At 52.8% G+C, this 10,154-nt stretch overlaps 1 protein-coding gene across 1 annotated transcript in view; it reads left to right on the top strand.

Annotated features, from left to right (window-relative positions):
* The first annotated feature begins 678 nt into the window (after positions 1–678).
* PAIP2B (poly(A) binding protein interacting protein 2B) overlaps positions 679–10,154 on the top strand; it is a 76,002-nt gene continuing 66,526 nt past the window's right edge. Inside the window, exon 1 of the mRNA XM_060247219.1 lies at positions 679–740. The gene's annotated coding sequence lies outside the window, so the exon portion shown is untranslated. The remainder of the gene's footprint in view (positions 741–10,154) is intronic.

The following is a 10,154-nucleotide window of genomic DNA, read 5'->3' as shown; positions in this document are numbered from 1 at the left end:
TTCAATGTGATGGCCAGCACGCCCTTTGGCGTTCAATGATGCTCATCACAGCCTTGCTCCCGGCTCCACCCCCAAGATATTTCTTGAATTGGACTTGGCCACCCTAGAGGCACACTTGCAGTTCACGTGAATGCAACTCCTGCCATCCCTCCGCCGTTCACACGCGACGTGCACCCGCAAGGCCACGGCGCGGGATTCCGCCTCCTGCTGCAAAGGAAGGACAAAGGGAAGCCCGTCCGAGCCTAGGAGAGGCACGCTTCCCTCGGATTGGCTGAGACGGGGCTTTGAGCGACAGCCGGCTCTGTCCAATCAGGCGTCCCGACGGACTCGGCCGGCAGCGGACGACTCCGGCACGTCGCGCCCCACGTGAGTGACGCATCCCTGCCAGAGCCTTTATAGGGGGTGGAGCAGGAGGACGCCGAGTCTCCGCCAATGGGCGCCGGCGCTGCCTCCTCCCTCCGCTGGAACCCAGGATCAAAGGCACAGGCGTCAGAGATGGATGAGGGCGCTGGCCAATCGCCTGGACCGGGAGGGGGAAGGGACGAGGCGGGACCAATGGGCGACGGCAGACCGGCCGCGGGGGCGGGGAGTGGTGCGAGCGGCAGGCGAGGCGGCCAATGGGGCGAGGGCGGGCGGGATCGGCGTGAGAGAGGGAGCGGGTGGCGGGTGAGGCGAGAGGCGTCCCAGGCTGAGGCGGCGGCGGCCATCGCGCGGCGAGCGGCCCTGTGGGCCCGCGGAAGGTAAGGCCGGCGGGGGAAGGGGAAGGAGAAGGGGAAGGGGGCCCTCCCTGCACGGCCTGGCGCGCCCCGCCCCTCCCTCCCCCCTCCGCCCACCTGGCCTGTCAAGAGGCTGGGCCTGCTTCCCCCCCCCCCCTTCTCTGGGCTGCTGGCACGACAGCCCCGCGAGGTCGCCTGCGCTGAGAGGGCGCCGCTGGCCCAGGGTCGCCGGGCGAGGTTCCAGGCAGAGGGGGGATTCGAACCCGGGTCTTCCTAACAAGCTTCTTGGGCAGAGTGAGGATTCGAACCCGGGTCTTCCTGGCACGCTTCCAGGGCAGAGGGGGGGATTTGAACCTGGGTCTTCCTAACAAGCTTCTTGGGCAGAGTGAGGATTCGAACCTGGGTCTTCCTGGCACACTTCCAGGGCAGAGGGGGGATTTGAACCTGGGTCTTCCTGGCACACTTCCAGGGCAGAGGGGGGGATTTGAACCTGGGTCTTCCTGGCACACTTCCAGGGCAGAGGGGGGGATTCGAACCTGGGTCTTCCTGGCACACTTCCAGGGCAGAGGGGGGATTTGAACCCAGGACTTCCTGGCACGCTTCCAGGGCAGAGTGAGGATTCGAACCTGGGTCTTCCTGGCACGCTTCCAGGGCAGAGGGGGGGATTTGAACCTGGGTCTTCCTGGCACACTTCCAGGGCAGAGGGGGGATTTGAACCCAGGACTTCCTGGCACGCTTCCAGGGCAGAGTGAGGATTCGAACCTGGGTCTTCCTGGCACGCTTCCAGGGCAGAGGGGGGGATTTGAACCCAGGACTTCCTGGCACGCTTCCAGGGCAGAGTGAGGATTCGAACCTGGGTCTTCCTGGCACGCTTCCAGGGCAGAGGGGGGGATTTGAACCTGGGTCTTCCTGGCACACTTCCAGGGCAGAGGGGGGATTTGAACCCAGGACTTCCTGGCACGCTTCCAGGGCAGAGTGAGGATTCGAACCTGGGTCTTCCTGGCACGCTTCCAGGGCAGAGGGGGGGATTTGAACCTGGGTCTTCCTGGCACACTTCCAGGGCAGAGGGGGGATTCGAACCTGGGTCTTCCTGACACGCTTCCAGGGCAGAGGGGGAATTTGAACCCAGGTCTTCCTGGCACGCTTCCAGGGCAGAGGGAGGATTTGAACCTGGGTCTTCCTAACAAGCTTCTTGGGCAGAGTGAGGATTTGAACCTGCGTCTTCCTGGCACGCTTCCAGGGCAGAGGGGGGATTCGAACCTGGGTCTTCCTGACACGCTTCCAGGGCAGAGGGGGGATTTGAACCCAGGTTTTCCTGGCACGCTTCCAGGGCAGAGGGAGGATTTGAACCTGGGTCTTCCTAACAAGCTTCTTGGGCAGAGTGAGGATTTGAACCTGCGTCTTCCTGACACGCTTCCAGGGCAGAGGGAGGATTTGAACCTGGGTCTTCCTAACAAGCTTCTTGGGCAGAGTGAGGATTCGAACCTGGGTCTTCCTGGCACGCTTCCAGGGCAGAGGGGGGATTTGAACCCAGGACTTCCTGGCACGCTTCCAGGGCAGAGGGGGGATTCGAACCTGGGTCTTCCGGGCACACTTCCAGGCAGAGGGGGGATTTGAACCCAGGTCTTCCTGGTACGCTTCCAGGACAGAGGGGGGATTTGAACCCAGGTCTTCCTGGCACACTTTCAGGGCAGAGTGAGGATTTGAACCCAAGTCTTCCTGGCATGCTTCCAGGGCAGAGTGAGGATTTGAACCCGGGTCTTCCTGGCACGCTTCCAGGGCAGAGTGAGGATTAGAACCCGGATCTTCCTGGCACGCTTCCAGGACAGAGGGGGGATTTGAACCCAGGTCTTCCTGGCACGCTTCCAGGGCAGAGTGAGGATTTGAATCCAGATTCTAGTCCTGCTCTCTTGCAAGTGTGTTGCAATGTCTGAGGCTGGCATGGGAGGAGTGGCTGTGAAGCCCCCCTTGAGGTCCTGGTGCCAGTCTCTATCCATGCATTGTGGGACCCGTGGAAATCCCAGCCTGTGAGCTTCCAGTAAGAACTGGGCAGGAAAGACCATTGCCCATGGAGCCCCACTCCCAGCCTTGTATTGGGGAGGGGGGAGAGCTTGAGATGTCCTCTCTGATGCGGTGCCAAGTGGGGGACAGTTGTGATTGGCTCACAGCAGGAGAGCACCGAAGTCTCTTATTTTGTGGCTGCCCTTTGTGCCCTCCAAGTCACCTGGAGAGCTTTCCCCTGCTAGCTCCATCCTCTCCCCCTGGCAGGTTGTGGTCTGGATGGGATGGCTAGATGGTCGTTGTGCAGCTGGAAGACTGTTTCATAGACACATTTAAGACCAACAAAGTTTACCTCTGGGTATAAGCTTTTGTGTGCATGCACACAATAAAACTTTGCTGGTCTCAAAAGCGCTACTGGACTCAAACTGTTGCTGAATCTGTTTCAAAGACTGGCTTTGGTTGCTGACTTTGGTCTCTCTGCAGTTGCTGCTCTTTCAGGGCAAGTCTTGTGAGAGGTTTTCCATTTCTCCTTGTGTCTCCTTTTTTCCCGCCTCTTTCCCAAGACAGAGGTGGGATCCATGAGGGATTTAGCCTTGTCCAGTGTGCTTCCTCTGGAAGATCCCTCTGGGAGCATGACTTCTTAGACCATTGTGCATGGTTTGTGGGGCCTTTAAGAGAATTCTGGCAGAGGTGTATGTCATACATGAAAACATGGAACTGCTTAATACTGAATCACAATGATCTGTCAATAGATCCAAGTAGGCAGCCGTGTTGGTCTGAAGTAGTGGAACAAAATAGGAGTCGCTTGCATCTTTAAGACCAACTTAGTTTTATTCAGAACGTAAGCTTTTGTGTGCATGCACACTTCTTCAGACGAGGAATGGTACAGTAAGCAGAGCCACATAGAGCTGGTGGGCAAAGTGGTACAAGGTTAAAATCCAGTAGCAGAATAGTAAAATTAACGAATTCAGAAAACCTTTGATCTGGGTTGCATTAGTGTGGGAAACCATAAAACAGTAACACGACAGAATGTGGGAATGCCTGTTAATTATTTTATCGCTAATAAACCTGGGTCAAAATGAGGGCATTTCTTTCCCAGATGTTTTTCCTGTCCAACTAATTTACCTTTTAACATGTAACATAAATATATACATCATTCTAGTTTGCCATTAGGAAAAAAATACATGAAAATATAGTGGAAGAGGGGTTTAGTATATGTTAGCATCTGTCAAGTTCAGTATTCAGAGACCCATGTGAAAGGTGTGCTCCAGAGAAATCCTTGGGAACACACAGAGGCCCATAGATAAATGGGGAGGGACGGTGGCTCAGTGGTAGAGCATCTGCTTGGGAAGCAGAAGGTCCCAGGTTCCATCCCTGGCATCTCCAAAAAAGGGTCCAGGCAAATAGGTGTGAAAAACCTCAGCTTGAGTCCCTGGAGAGCCATGAATGGGGCTGTGGCTCAGTGGTAGAGCATCTGCTTGGGAAGCAGAAGGTCCCAGGTTCAATCCCCAGCATCTCCAAAAAAGGGTCCAGGCAAATAGGTGTGAAAAACCTCAGCTTGAGACCCTGGAGAGCCGCTGCCAGTCTGAGTAGGCAATACTGACTTTGATGGATGGAAGGTCTGATTCAGTAGAAGGCAGCTTCGTATGTTCATGGGGAGGGACGGTGGCTCAGTGGTAGAGCATCTGCTTGGGAAGCAGAAGGTCCCAGGTTCAATCCCCGGCATCTCCAAAAAAGGGTCCAGGCAAATAGGTGTGAAAAACCTCAGCTTGAGACCCTGGAGAGCCGCTGCCAGTCTGAGTAGGCAATACTGACTTTGATGGATGGAAGGTCTGATTCAGTAGAAGGCAGCTTCGTATGTTCATGGGGAGGGACGGTGGCTCAGTGGTAGAGCATCTGCTTGGGAAGCAGAAGGTCCCAGGTTCCATCCCTGGCATCTCCAAAAAAGGGTCCAGGCAAATAGGTGTGAAAAACCTCAGCTTGAGACCCTGGAGAGCTGCTGCCAGTCTGAGAAGACAATACTGACTTTGATGGACCGAGGGTCTGATTCAGTAGAAGGCAGCTTCATATGTTCAAATGCAGGGGATACTCAGTGGACAAGCGGGGAGGTTTGAAGTTGCCCTATACCCTTGGTCCATCGAGCGCAGTGTTGTCTATTCATACTGGCAGCAGCTGTCTAGGTCTCAGACTGAGGTCTTTTAGACCGGAGAGCCGGTTTGGTGTAGTGGTTAAGTGTGCAGAGTCTTATCTGGGAGAACCAGGTTTGATTTCCCACTCCTTCACTTGCACCTGCTGGAATGGCCTTGGGTCAGCCATAGCTCTCTTATCTGGGAGAACCGGGTTGGATTCCCCACTCCTCCACTTGCACCTGCTGGAATGGCCTTGGGTCAGCCATAGCTCTCTTATCTGGGAGAACCGGGTTGGATTCCCCACTCCTCCACTTGCACCTGCTGGAATGGCCTTGGGTCAGCCATAGCTCTCTTATCTGGGAGAACCGGGTTGGATTCCCCACTCCTTCACTTGCAGCTGCTGAAATGGCCTTGGATCAGCCAGAGCTCTCTTATCTGGGAGAACCAGGTTGGATTCCCCACTCCTTCACTTGCACCTGCTGGAATGGCCTTGGGTCAGCCAGAGCTCTCTTATCTGGGAGAACCGGGTTGGATTCCCCACTCCTTCACTTGCACCTGCTGGAATGGCCTCGGGTCAGCCAGAGCTCTCTTATCTGGGAGAACCAGGTTTGATTTCCCACTCCTTCACTTGCACCTGCTGGAATGGCCTTGGGTCAGCCAGAGCTCTCTTATCTGGGAGAACCGGGTTGGATTCCCCACTCCTTCACTTGCACCTGCTGGAATGGCCTCGGGTCAGCCAGAGCTCTCTTATCTGGGAGAACCGGGTTGGATTCCCCACTCCTTCACTTGCACCTGCTGGAATGGCCTTGGGTCAGCCATAGCTCTGGCAGAAGTTGTCCTTGAAAGGGCAGCTGCTGTGAGAGCCCTCTCGGCCTCACCCACCTCACAGGGTGTCTGTTGTGGGGGAGGAAGGTAAAGGAGATTGTGAGCCGCTCTGAGACTCTTCGGAGTGGAGGGCAGGATATAAATCCAATATCTTCATCTACCTCACAGGGTGTCTGTTGTGGGGGAGGAAGGTAAAGGAGATTGTGAGCCACTCTGAGACTCTTCGGAGTGGAGGGCAGGATATAAATCCAATATCTTCATCTACCTCACAGGGTGTCTGCTGTGGGGGAGGAAGGTAAAGGAGATTGTGAGCTGCTCTGAGACTCTTCGGAGTGGAGGGCGGGATATAAATCCAATCTCTTCATCTACCTCACAGGGTGTCTGTTGTGGGGGAGGAAGGTAAAGGAGATTGTGAGCTGCTCTGAGACTCTTCGGAGTGGAGGGCGGGATATAAATCCAATATCTTCATCTACCTCACAGGGTGTCTGTTGTGGGGGAGGAAGGTAAAGGAGATTGTGAGCCACTCTGAGACTCTTCGGAGTGGAGGGCAGGATATAAATCGATTATCTTCCTCTTCTTCTTCTTTACATCACCTATTTCCTGGTCTTTTTAATTGGAGATGCTGGGGATTGAACCGGGGACCCTTCCTGAATTCTACTGACTTATCTCGAGTACATCGAGGTCAGTATTGCGTACTCAGACTTGCAGCGGCTCTCTGAGGTCTTAGGCAGAGGTCTTTCCCATCACTTCCTGCCTGGTTCTTTTAACTGGAGATGCCAAGGATTGAACCTTCTGCATGCCCAGTAGATGCTCTGCCATTGAGCTACAGCCTGTTCTCTGTCAACATTGCTACTGTGACTCTTCAGACAGGCATTTGTTTTCTCCAGGAGGCCCCAGTCCAGTTGACACGCTGAGATGCTGTGACTCTGGAGGAGGAGTGGCTTAACATCTGTGCGCTGGCAGCTGCTTGGATGTCGGAGCTTCTTCTGGGAGTGGAGCCCCATAGCAAGTTAGGGGTTGGTGCTGCAAGAGCTTGTGCCTTCTGACACTCACCTAGCCAGAAAAACTTGTACTTTGGTGTGTGCTGAAAGGGCCCCTGAGCAAAGCTGGTGTGTTGGGCAAGTCTGGTGGGGCAAGCCAGAACAGCGTGGGAGCGCTGGCAGTTTCTGAGCTGGCCTGGAATGAAGGTGTGGGAAAAGCGTTCCAAAGTCTGGGCTTTGTAAATTTCAGGAATCCTTTAGGCTGTGGTTGGAATAAATAGGGCATCCAATCCGAACATGTCTTTTGCTTTCCCCTTTTGGATTGTGCAATGCAGAGAGTTTTTGGCAGGGGACTTTGTATTCTTTCTACATGTGATATTTTCCTTGGATCAGGGACGGATGGGAGAGAGAGTAAACTTGCATTCTGTAATGCGTAGTTTTTCAAAAGGTTCTGAGTTGAGGGCCTTCCTTCTGACTGCTGTGCACTTCCTAAATAACCCTCTTATTTTTTTTGCACCCTTGTAATAAGATATTTTTTAATTAAAAGGTTAAACATTTGTTTGTTTATTTATATTTATATTTTGCTTGTCTCCTCACTGGAGACTCAGAGCGGTTTACATTGTTCTTTTATCTTCATGACAATCCTTTTTTTTTTTTTTTACTTTTTATTTATATCCCACCCTCCCCGCCGAAGCAGGCTCAGGGGGGCTCACAAATCCTGGGGGAATTGGCTGGGCCTTAGAGTATGCAACTGGCCCAAGGTCATGCTTCCATGACAGACTGGGAATTTGAACCCAGGTCTCCCACTGTCTAGCTTGACAGTAAAACCACACTAGCTCCTGATCTCTCTTTATGGCAAAGAGAACAGAGTCTGATGTAACCATCGCACCACACTGAATCTCTTTATAGCTATAGTAAAGCTGCAGTACAGCGGTCTGAGTTCTCTGCTCACGACCTGAGTTCAATCCCCGGCGAAAGCTGGGTTTTCAGGTAGCCGGCTCGACGTTGACTCAGCCTTCCATCCTTCCGAGGTCGGTAAAATGAGCTCCCAGCTTGCTGGGGGGGAAATGTAGATGACTGGGGAAGGCAATGGCAAACCACCCCGTAAAATGTCTGCTGTGAAAACGTGATGCGATGGAAACGACTGGTGCTTGCACAGGTGACTGCCTTTACCTTTATAATACATATATACAGGTACACACGCTCTCCATGTTACATGGAGGAAGACTCTAGCTGATTTTACCTGTGGGCACCTTTGGAATTCTGACACAGGTTAGTGAGCTTTTCTAAGGAAAAGCTGCTAAAGGAGACACAGGGTGGAGGGAGCCCAAATGCGGAGTAGAAGAGGCGTAATTAAAAATACCCTGGGAAAGAGGAGCAAGAAAGAATAAAACAGACATTGTGGAGGCAGCTGTCACCGAAACAAATGTCATTTCAATATGCGTAGCCGGTCAGATCTGCAGAGACCAGTCCAAAGCACAGGTTGGCAACAGCCTCACTCACTTTCTAAACAAAAAAAAGACTTTGTGGGCACCAAGGAAGGGTCAGCGGGCACTGCCGTACCCACATTAGGACTATAGGAAAAAGGGGGCTCCCTGAGTTTAAGCAAAACTATAATAGCCTCTACGTCTGAGTAGAGAAGTGGAGTCTACGCAGAAGTAGAGGCCAGAAGGTTCTTTCGTAAGACATATAAATGTTTTGATAGTATAGTTTCACCCTGACGTCTTCTGTTATAGTTATACCCCTGTTAGGGACCTGTGCTCTGTGGGCAAGCTCTGCTTGAAATGAGGAGGAGCTGCGTAAGAGTATGATTGGACTCCTGCTTGGAGACCTTGGGCTGACAAAGTGAGAGAGGAGGCCTCTTCTGCTTGTCCTTTGCTCTTGCTGTCCTGATGAGCAGCTCCTAAGGGGGGGGGGGAATTGTTGCATTTTGATTTGCTAATAATTGAACTGTGTTTTTCACAGTCCAGCTAAAATGTGTGTGTTTGGTGCTCTTCTGTATTTCCATTTACCTGCCTAGACTGCAGGTGGATAATGATAAAGTCCGAAAAGCAGTTTAGCCTGACCGCTGCAGTAGGACTCAGATTGTAGAGCTGGGAAACAATGCAGACAAACCAACAAAAGAGCTGTCTGAGGCTTTTTCCCTTTTTCTTTTTACACAAAATGAAAGAGGTTAAAATGTAGAGAACATTGCAGTAAAAGAAGGGAGCGGGGGAGGCAGTATGTACAGCAGACTACATTGCAGTCCCAGCCAGTGTTCCCTCTAAGATGAGTTAGCGTGAGCTAGCTCACAGATTTTTAACCTCCAGCTCACACATTTTGGTCTTACCTCAGGAAGGATGGCCCCCGAGCACGCTAATTGATGCAGGAGCTCACAACTTTAGTGCTAGTCACTCACAACTTGCTCACAAAGTAGAATTTTTGCTTACAGGACTCTGCAGCTTAGAGGGAACATTGGCCCCAACCTGTTTGGCCCACAGATTCAGATTTGCTTCATGTGGTGGTGATGACACATCTAGGGCTGGCTCGAGATTTTTTGGCACCCTAGGGAAACTATGACCTTGACACCCATCTAGTTCACCTTTTATCCAGCTTTCTGCAGCTGCTAACCAGATGTTTCTCGAGAAGCCAGTGAACGTCACACAAAGGGCCCAGCTGTCCCCTCGATGAACTCCAAGCATGTGGCATCCCGACATACTCAGCCTTTCATTTGGAGGCTGCATTCCAGCCTCTGAACGCCCTCTCCTGCTGCATGACTCCCTCTGATCTCCTCCTAAGATTCTCTCTCACTCTAGTGACCATCAGTGTTCCCTCTAAGCTGAGTTAGTGTGAGCTAGCTCACAGATTTCTAGCCGCCAGCTCACACATTTTTGGTTAGCTCAGAAAGGATGACCCCGGAGCACACTAATTTATGCAGTAGCTCAGAACTTTAAGAGAGCCAGTTTGGTGTAGTGGTTAAGAGTGTGGACTCTTATCTGGGAGAACCGGGTTTGATTCCCTACTCCTCCACTTGCACCTGCTGGCATGGCCTTGGGTCAGCCAGAACTCTCTTATCTGGGAGAACCGGGTTTGATTCCCCACTCCTCTACATGCAGCTGCTGGAATGGCCTTGGGTCAGCCAGAGCTCTCTTATCTGGGAGAACCAGCTTGGATTCCCCCCTACTCCACTTGCAGCTGCTGGAATTGCCTTGGGTCAGCCAGAGCTCTCTTATCTGGGAGAACCGGGTTTGATTCCCCACCCCTCCACTTGCAGCTGCTGGAATGGCCTTGGGTCAGCCAGAACTCTCTTATCTGGGAGAACCGGGTTGGATTCCCCTCTCCTCCACTTGCAGCTGCTGGAATGGCCTTGGGTCAGCCAGAGCTCTCTTATCTGGGAGAACCGGGTTGGATTCCCCACCCCTCCACTTGCAGCTGCTGGAATGGCCTTGGGTCAGCCAGAACTCTCTTATCTGGGAGAACCGGGTTGGATTCCCCACTCCTCCACTTGCAGCTGCTGGAATGGC

Source organism: Heteronotia binoei, chromosome 9 (assembly GCF_032191835.1).
Source record: "Heteronotia binoei isolate CCM8104 ecotype False Entrance Well chromosome 9, APGP_CSIRO_Hbin_v1, whole genome shotgun sequence".
NCBI classification, from domain to species: Eukaryota; Metazoa; Chordata; class Lepidosauria; order Squamata; family Gekkonidae; genus Heteronotia; species Heteronotia binoei.
This window is presented reverse-complemented; position numbering and strand designations above follow the sequence as displayed.